This window comes from Pseudorca crassidens, unplaced genomic scaffold (genome assembly GCF_039906515.1).
Source record: "Pseudorca crassidens isolate mPseCra1 unplaced genomic scaffold, mPseCra1.hap1 Scaffold_69, whole genome shotgun sequence".
Lineage (NCBI taxonomy): Eukaryota > Metazoa > Chordata > Mammalia > Artiodactyla > Delphinidae > Pseudorca > Pseudorca crassidens.
In genome coordinates this window covers 551,240-561,117 of record NW_027136321.1, presented here as the reverse complement: position 1 = coordinate 561,117, position 9,878 = coordinate 551,240, and the positions used below count along the sequence as shown (strand labels likewise).

Here is a 9,878-nt window from a genome sequence, read left to right as displayed (position 1 = left end):
GGGCCATCTGAAAAAAGTGTAAAATCCAGAAAGGCAGGACAGGCCATGGAGAACTAGGAGCCTTGTTATGCTGATGGGCGGGATGTAAATTGCCAACAGACACTCGGGAGAAGTGTATGGTGTTTCCTGAAACATCTAAAAAACAAAGCAACAGAGCCTAGGGCAATTCCACTTATGGTCCTATAGCTTAGGGAAATTAAAATCAAAAAGACACAGCCACCCCAAAGTTTGGGACGGCTCTGTTTACAAGAACCTGGTTTACAGTACAAGTTCAACAGCGCAGAAAGTGAAAAATGGATAAAGAGGTTGTGGTATTTACTTATAAAGCAATATCACTCAGCAATGAAATCTATGTCATCAGGCCCTTAGCAGCACAATGAGTGGATTCAGGTATGATGATTCTAAATGAAATAAGTCACACAGAAAAAGAAACATCATAAGGTATCAGTAATACACGGAATGTAAACTTGGCTACACAGGAACTGAATTACAGAACAGAACAGGGTCTCAAATTTAGAAAACCAACTTATGCTTGCTTAAGGGGAAAGGTGAGTTGGGGTGCTGCATAAAACCAGAGATTGAAATGAGCACAGATAAAGTTCCTTAAGCCAAATATGGAATAGACAAGAGCTACTCCTTGCTCAACGAAATGGACTCAACACCGCATATTAAACGCCTAAGAATGTACCTGACTAGTAAGTATCTTAAAACCTATGGATTGCTATGTCTCCGAAAGAGAATCAAGCATGTGTACAGGGGCATAAACGCAGCAGTGATAGGATTGGAGAGGTTCGGTGAGCAAATGAAGACCCTTTGAAGTCATATTTCATGGTACCCATTCCACGGGTCTCAACTATCCAGGTTTAAGGTATTCTTCCTTCAGCTAAAACATGCATGTGGAACCCAGAGTATGATCAACCGTGTGAACGGGAGACATGTACAAATATGTCTCAGTTTTCCTCCCCTGGTACTCGAGTGCAACATTCCACACGCTTTACTAACACTCTCCTCACTTGGAGAGTCAGCGCCTTTAACCTCCTGTTTGGCCCAGTTTGCAATTTCTGCGGAAGATGAACAGGAATAGGGAGAACCAATGAGAGACTAGCTGGAGGTGTCTGGACGGGCAAATTTAACTCTCATTTCCCACCAGGAAGAGGAATTAACCAAAGGCTCTGTGTGCCGTGCCGGAACCACATTAGGGCCTGAAGCCATCCTGCGGTGTTGCGGCCAGCTCACAAGAAAGCGAGTTGAAGAAAGGAGCTCAGGGGCACTGTAATTCACAAACCTGCAGAGTTATAAATGACAGCTATCGTCCAAAAATATACTGAAGTAAGGCTGCCAAGAGGACTTGAAAGCGGGGCAGAATTGCAGGAAACCGATTTCAGGAGGTAGACTGGAATTGCATTGAAAGCATAGGAAAAGAGGCAGAACGTCCACAATGATGCACTTGGCCAAAAAGGGCGTATGCATTTTTTCCTGAATATATTCAGGAAAAAACGCATACGCGCTTTTTGGCCAACCAAGCAAGCTTGCAAAGGAAATCTGCACTACAATGAAGTCTCACTTCCCCCCGGTCAAAAGGGCCATCTGAAAAAAGTGTAAAATCCAGAAAGGCAGGACAGGCCATGGAGAACTGGGAGCCTTGTTATGCTGATGGGCGGGATGTAAATTGCCAACAGACACTCGGGAGAAGTGTATGGTGTTTCCTGAAACATCTAAAAAACAAAGCAACAGAGCCTAGGGCACTTCCACTTATGGTCCTATAGCTTAGGGAAATTAAAATCAAAAAGACACAGCCACCCCAAAGTTTGGGACGCCTCTGTTTACAACAACCTCGTTTACAGTACAAGTTCAACATCACAGAAAGTGAAAAATGGATAAAGAACTTGTGGTACTTACATACAAGGCAGTATCACTCAGCAATGAAATCTATGTCATCAGGCCCGTAGCAGCATAATGAGTGGATTCAGGTACGATGATTCTAACTGAAATAAGTCACACAGAAAAAGAAACATCATAAGATATCACTAATACACGGAATGTAAACTTGGCTACACAGGAACTGAATTCCAAAACAGAACAGGGTCTCAAATTTAGAAAACCAACTTATGCTTGCTTAAGGGGAAAGGTGAGTTGGGGTGCTGCATAAAACCAGAGATTGAAATGAGCACAGATAAAGTTCCTTAAGCCAAATATGGAATAGACAAGAGCTACTCCTTGCTCAACGAAATGGACTCAACACCCCATATTAAACGCCTAAGAATGTACCTGACTAGTAAGTATCTTAAAACCTATGGATTGCTAAGTCTCCAAAAGAGAATCAAGCATGTGAACAGGGGCATAAACGCAGCAGTGATAGGATTGGAGAGGTTCGGTGAGCAAATGAAGACCCTTTGAAGTCATATTGCATGGTACCCATTCCACGGGTCTCAACTCTCCAGGTTTAAGGTATTATTCCTTCAGCTAAAACATGCATGTGGAACCCAGAGTATGATCAACCGTGTGAACGGGAGACGTGTTCAAATATGTCTCAGTTTTCCTCCCCTGGTACTCGGGTGCAACATTCCAGACGCTTTACTAACACTCTCCCCACTTGGAGAGTCAGCGCCTTTAACCTCCTGTTTGGCCCAGTTTGCAATTTCTGCGGAAGATGAACAGGAATAGGGAGAACCAATGAGAGACTAGCTGGAGGTGTCTGGACGGGCAAATTTAACTCTCATTTCCCACCAGGAAGAGGAAATAACCAAAAGCTCAGCGTGCCGTGCCGGAACCAGATTAGGGCCTGAAGCCATCCTGCGGTGTTGCGGCCAGCTCACAAGAAAGCGAGTTGAAGAAAGGAGCTCAGGGGCACTGTAATTCACAAACCTGCAGAGTTATAAATGACAGCTATCGTCCAAAAATATACTGAAGTAAGGCTGCCAAGAGGACTTGAAAGCGGGGCAGAATTGCAGGAAACCGATTTCAGGAGGTAGACTGGAATTGCATTGAAAGCATAGGAAAAGAGGCAGAACGTCCACAATGATGCACTTGGCCAAAAAGGGCGTATGCATTTTTTCCTGAATATATTCAGGAAAAAACGCATACGCGCTTTTTGGCCAACCAAGCAAGCTTGCAAAGGAAATCTGCACTACAATGAAGTCTCACTTCCCCCCGGTCAAAAGGGCCATCTGAAAAAAGTGTAAAATCCAGAAAGGCAGGACAGGCCATGGAGAACTAGGAGCCTTGTTATGCTGATGGGCGGGATGTAAATTGCCAACAGACACTCGGGAGAAGTGTATGGTGTTTCCTGAAACATCTAAAAAACAAAGCAACAGAGCCTAGGGCAATTCCACTTATGGTCCTATAGCTTAGGGAAATTAAAATCAAAAAGACACAGCCACCCCAAAGTTTGGGACGCCTCTGTTTACAAGAACCTCGTTTACAGTACAAGTTCAACAGCGCAGAAAGTGAAAAATGGATAAAGAGGTTGTGGTATTTACTTATAAAGCAATATCACTCAGCAATGAAATCTATGTCATCAGGCCCTTAGCAGCACAATGAGTGGATTCAGGTATGATGATTCTAACTGAAATAAGTCACACAGAAAAAGAAACATCATAAGATATCACTAATACACGGAATGTAAAATTGGCTACACAGGAACTGAATTCCAAAACAGAAAAGGGTCTCAAATTTAGAAAACCAACTTATGCTTGCTTAAGGGGAAAGGTGAGTTGGGGTGCTGCAAAAAACCAGAGATTGAAATGGGCACAGATAAAGTTCCTTAAGCCAAATATGGAATAGACAAGAGCTACTCCTTGCTCAACGAAATGGACTCAACACCCCATATTAAACTCCTAAGAATGTACCTGACTAGTAAGTATCTTAAAACCTATGGATTGCTATGTCTCCAAAAGAGAATCAAGCATGTGTACAGGGGCATAAACGCAGCAGTGATAGGATTGGAGAAGTTTGGTGAGCAAATGAAGACCCTTTGAAGTCATATTGCATGGTACCCATTCCACGGGTCTCAACTCTCCAGGTTTAAGGTATTCTTCCTTCAGCTAAAACATCCATGTGGAACCCAGAGTATGATCAACCGTGTGAACGGGAGACGTGTTCAAATATGTCTCAGTTTTCCTCCCCTGGTACTCGGGTGCAACATTCCACACGCTTTACTAACACTCTCCCCACTTGGAGAGTCAGCGCCTTTAACCTCCTGTTTGGCCCAGTTTGCAATTTCTGCGGAAGATGAACAGGAATAGGGAGAACCAATGAGAGACTAGCTGGAGGTGTCTGGACGGGCAAATTTAACTCTCATTTCACACCAGGAAGAGGAAATAACCAAAGGCTCAGCGTGCCGTGCCGGAACCAGATTAGGGCCTGAAGCCATCCTGCGGTGTTGCGGCCAGCTCACAAGAAAGCGAGTTGAAGAAAGGAGCTCAGGGGCACGGTAACTCACAAACCTGCAGAGTTATAAATGACAGCTATCGTCCAAAAATATACTGAAGTAAGGCTGCCAAGAGGACTTGAAAGCGGGGCAGAATTGCAGGAAACCGATTTCAGGAGGTAGACTGGAATTGCATTGAAAGCATAGGAAAAGAGGCAGAACGTCCACAATGATGCACTTGGCCAAAAAGGGCATATGCGTTTTTTCCTGAATATATTCAGGAAAAAACGCATACGCCCTTTTTGGCCAACCAAGCAAGCTTGCAAAGGAAATCTGCACTACAATGAAGTCTCACTTCCCCCCGGTCAAAAGGGCCATCTGAAAAAAGTGTAAAATCCAGAAAGGCAGGACAGGCCATGGAGAACTGGGAGCCTTGTTATGCTGATGGGCGGCATGTAAATTGCCAACAGACACTCGGGACAAGTGTATGGTGTTTCCTGAAACATCTAAAAAACAAAGCAACAGAGCCTAGGGCACTTCCACTTATGGTCCTATAGCTTAGGGAAATTAAATTCAAAAAGACACAGCCACCCCAAAGTTTGGGACGCCTCTGGTTACAAGAACCTCGTTTACAGTACAAGTTCAACATCGCAGAAAGTGAAAAATGGATAAAAAAGTTGTGGTATTTACTTACAAAGCAATATCACTCAGCAATGAAATCTATCTCATCAGGCCCTTAGCAGCACAATGAGTGGATTCAGGTATGATGATTCTAACTGAAATAAGTCACACAGAAAAAGAAACATCATAAGATATCACTAATACACGGAATGTAAACTTGGCTACACAGGAACTGAATTACAGAACAGAACAGGGTCTCAAATTTAGAAAACCAACTTATGCTTGCTTAAGGGGAAAGGTGAGTTGGGTGCTGCATAAAACCAGAGATTGAAATGAGCACAGATAAAGTTCCTTAAGCCAAATATGGAATAGACAAGAGCTACTCCTTGCTCAACAAAATGGACTCAACACCGCATATTAAACGCCTAAGAATGTACCTGACTAGTAAGTATCTTAAAACCTATGGATTGCTATGTCTCCGAAAGAGAATCAAGCATGTGTACAGGGGCATAAACGCAGCAGTGATAGGATTGGAGAGGTTCGGTGAGCAAATGAAGACCCTTTGAAGTCATATTGCATGGTATCCATTACACGGGTCTCAACTCTCCAGGTTTAAGGTATTCTTCCTTCAGCTAAAACATGCATGTGGAACCCAGAGTATGATCAACCGTGTGAACGGGAGACGTGTTCAAATATGTCTCAGTTTTCGTACCCTGGTACTCGGGTGCAACATTCCAGATGCTTTACTAACACTCTCCCCACTTGGAGAGTCAGCGCCTTTAACCTCCTGTTTGGCCCAGTTTGCAATTTCTGCGGAAGATGAACAGGAATAGCGAGAACCAATGAGAGACTAGCTGGAGTTGTCTGGACGGGCAAATTTAACTCTCATTTCCCACCAGGAAGAGGAAATTACCAAAGGCTCTGCGTGCCGTGCCGCAACCAGATTAGGGCCTGAAGCCATCCTGCGGTGTTGCGGCCAGCTCAAAAGAAAGCGAGTTGAAGAAAGGAGATCAGGGGCACTGTAATTCACAAACCTGCAGAGTTATAAATGACAGCTATCGTCCAAAAATATACTGAAGTAAGGCTGCCAAGAGGACTTGAAAGCGGGACAGCATTGCAGGAAACCGATTTCAGGAGGTAGACTGGAATTGCATTGAAAGCATAGGAAAAGAGTCAGAACGTCCACAATGATGCACTTGGCCAAAAAGGGCGTATGCGTTTTTTCCTGAATATATTCACGAAAAAACGCATACGCCCTTTTTGGCCAACCAAGCAAGCTTGCAAAGGAAATCTACACTAAAATGAAGTCTCACTTCCCCCCGGTCAAAAGGGCCATCTGAAAAAAGTGTAAAATCCAGAAAGGCAGGACAGGCCATGGAGAACTGGGAGCCTTGTTATGCTGATGGACGGGATGTAAATTGCCAACAGACACTCGGGAGAAGTGTATGGTGTTTCCTGAAACATCTAAAAAACAAAGCAACAGAGCCTAGGGCACTTCCACTTATGGTCCTATAGCTTAGGGAAATTAAAATCAAAAAGACACAGCCACCCCAAAGGTTGGGACGCCTCTGTTTACAAGAACCTCATTTACAGTACAAGTTCAACATCGCACAAAGTGAAAAATGGATAAAGAAGTTGTGGTATTTACTTACAAACAATATCACTCAGCAATGAAATGTATGTCATCAGGCACTTAGAAGCACAATGAGTGGATTCAGGTACGGTGATTCTAACTGAAATAAGTCACACAGAAAAAGAAACATCATAAGATATCAGTAATACACGGAATGTAAACTTGGCTACACAGGAACTGAATTACAGAACAGAACAGGGTCTCAAATTTAGAAAACCAACATATGCTTGCTTAAGGGGAAAGGTGAGTTGGGGTGCTGCATAAAACCAGAGATTGAAATGAGCACAGATAAAGTTCCTTAAGCCAAATATGGAATAGTCAAGAGCTACTCCTTGCTCAACGAAATGGACTCAACACCCCATATTAAACGCCTAAGAATGTACCTGACTAGTAAGTATCTTAAAACCTATGGATTGCTATGTCTCCGAAAGAGAATCAAGCATGTGTACAGGGGCATAAATGCAGCAGTGATAGAATTGGAGAGGTTCGGTGAGCAAATGAAGACCCTTTGAAGTCATATTGCATGGTACCCATTCCACGGGTTTCAACTACCCAGGTTTAAGGTATTCTTCCTTCAGCTAAAACATGCATGTGGAACCTAGAGTATGATCAACCATGTGATTGGGAGACGTGTTCAAATATGTCTCAGTTTTCGTACCCTGGTACTCGGGTGCAACATTCCAGATGCTTTACTAACACTCTCCCCACTTGGAGAGTCAGCGCCTTTAACCTCCTGTTTGGCCCAGTTTGGAATTTCTGCGGAAGAAGAACAGGAATAGCGAGAACCAATGAGAGACTAGCTGGAGGTGTCTGGACGGGCAAATTTAACTCTCATTTCCCACCAGGAAGAGGAAATAACCAAAGGCTCAGCGTGCCGTGCCGGAACCAGATTAGGGCCTGTAGCCATCCTGCGGTGTTGCGGCCAGCTCAAAAGAAAGCGAGTTGAAGAAAGGAGCTCAGGGACACTGTAATTCACAAACCTGCAGAGTTATAAATGACAGCTATCGTCCAAAAATATACTGAAGTAAGGCTGCCAAGAGGATTTGAAAGCGGGGCAGAATTGCAGGAAACCGATTTCAGGAGGTAGACTGGAATTGCATTTCAAGCATAGGAAAAGAGGCAGAACGTCCACAATGACGCACTTGGCCAAAAAGGGTGTATGCGTTTTTCATGAATATATTCAGGAAAAAACGCATACGCCCTTTTTGGCCAACCAAGCAAGCCTGCAAAGGAAATCTGCACTACAATGAAGTCTCACTTCCCCCCGGTCAAAAGGGCCATCTGAAAAAAGTGTAAAATCCAGAAAGGCAGGACAGGCCATGGAGAACTGGGAGCCTTGTTATGCTGATGGGCGGGATGTAAATTGCCAACAGACACTCGGGAGAAGTGTATGGTGTTTCCTGAAACATCTAAAAAACAAAGCAACAGAGCCTAGGGCACTTCCACTTATGGTCCTATAGCTTAGGGAAATTAAAATCAAAAAGACACAGCCACCCCAAAGTTTGGGACGCCTCTGTTTACAAGAACCTCGTTTACAGTACAAGTTCAACATCGCAGAAAGTGAAAAATGGATAAAGAAGTTGTGGTATTTACTTACAAAGCAATATCACTCAGCAATGAAATCTATGTCATCAGGCCCTTAGCAGCACAATGAGTGGATTCAGGTATGATGATTCTAACTGAAATAAGTCACACAGAAAAAGAAACATCATAAGATATCAGTAATGCATGGAATGTAAACTTGGCTACACAGGAACTGAATTACAGAACAGAACAGGGTCTCAAATTTAGAAAACCAACTTATGCTTGCTTAAGGGGAAAGGTGAGTTGGGGTGCTGCATAAAACCAGAGATTGAAATGAGCACAGATAAAGTTCCTTAAGCCAAATATGGAATAGACAAGAGCTACTCCTTGCTCAACGAAATGCACTCAACACCGCATATTAAACGCCAGGAATGTACCTGACTAGTAAGTATCTTAAAACCTATGGATTGCTATGTCTCCGAAAGAGAATCAAGCATGTGTACAGGGGCATAAACGCAGCAGTGATAGGATTGGAGAGGTTCAGTGAGCAAATGAAGACCCTTTGAAGTCATATTGCATGGTACCCATTCCACGGGTCTCAACTTTCCAGGTTTAAGGTATTCTTCCTTCAGCTAAAACATGCATGTGGAACCCAGAGTATGATCAACCGTGTGAACGGGAGACGTGTACAAATATGTCTCAGTTTTCCTCCCCCGGTACTCGAGTGCAACATTCCACACGCTTTACTAACACTCTCCCCACTTGGAGAGTCAGCACCTTTATCGTCCTGTTTGGCCCAGTTTGCAATTTCTGCGGAAGATGAACAGGAATAGGGAGAACGAATGAGAGACTAGCTGGAGGTGTCTGGACGGGCAAATTTAACTCTCATTTCCCACCAGGAAGAGGAATTAACCAAAGGCTCAGCGTGCCGTGCCAGAACCAGATTAGGGCCTGAAGCCATCCTGCGGTGTTGCGGCCAGGTCACAAGAAAGCGAGTTGAAGAAAGGAGCTCAGGGGCACTGTAATGCACAAACCTGCAGAGTTATAAATGACAACTATCGTCCAAAAATATACTGAAGTAAGGCTGCCAAGAGGACTTGAAAGCGGGGCAGAATTGCAGGAAACCGATTTCAGGAGGTAGACTGGAATTGCATTGAAAGCATAGGAAAAGAGGCAGAACGTCCACAATGATGCACTTGGCCAAAAAGGGCGTATGCGTTTTTCCTGAATATATTCAGGAAAAAACGCATACGCCCTTTTTGGCCAACCAAGCAAGCTTGCAAAGCAAATCTGCACTACAATGAAGTCTCACTTCCCCCCGGTCAAAAGGGCCATCTGAAAAAAGTGTAAAATCCAGAAAGACAGGACAGGCCATGGAGAACTGGGAGCCTTGTTATGCTGATGGGCGGGATGTAAATTGCCAACAGACACTCGGGAGAAGTGTATGGTGTTTCCTGAAACATCTAAAAAACAAAGCAACAGAGCCTAGGGCACTTCCACTTATGGTCCTATAGCTTAGGGAAATTAAAATCAAAAAGACACAGCCACCCCAAAGTTTGGGACGCCTCTGTTTACCATAACATCGTTTACTGTACAAATTCAACATCACAGAAAGTGAAAAATGGATAAAGAACTTGTGGTACTTACGTACAATGCAGTATCACTCAGCAATGAAATCTATGTCATCAGGCCCGTAGCAGCATAATGAGTGGATTCAGGTACGATGATTCT

The 9,878-nt window shown here is 43.8% G+C and overlaps 1 long non-coding RNA gene across 1 annotated transcript in view; it reads right to left on the bottom strand.

Annotated features, from left to right (window-relative positions):
* Positions 1 to 320: 320 nt before the first annotated feature.
* Positions 321 to 9,878, bottom strand: part of LOC137218250 (uncharacterized) — a 168,103-nt gene continuing 158,545 nt past the window's right edge. Inside the window, exon 3 of the long non-coding RNA XR_010940574.1 lies at positions 321 to 401. This is a non-coding gene — a long non-coding RNA (uncharacterized lncRNA). The remainder of the gene's footprint in view (positions 402 to 9,878) is intronic.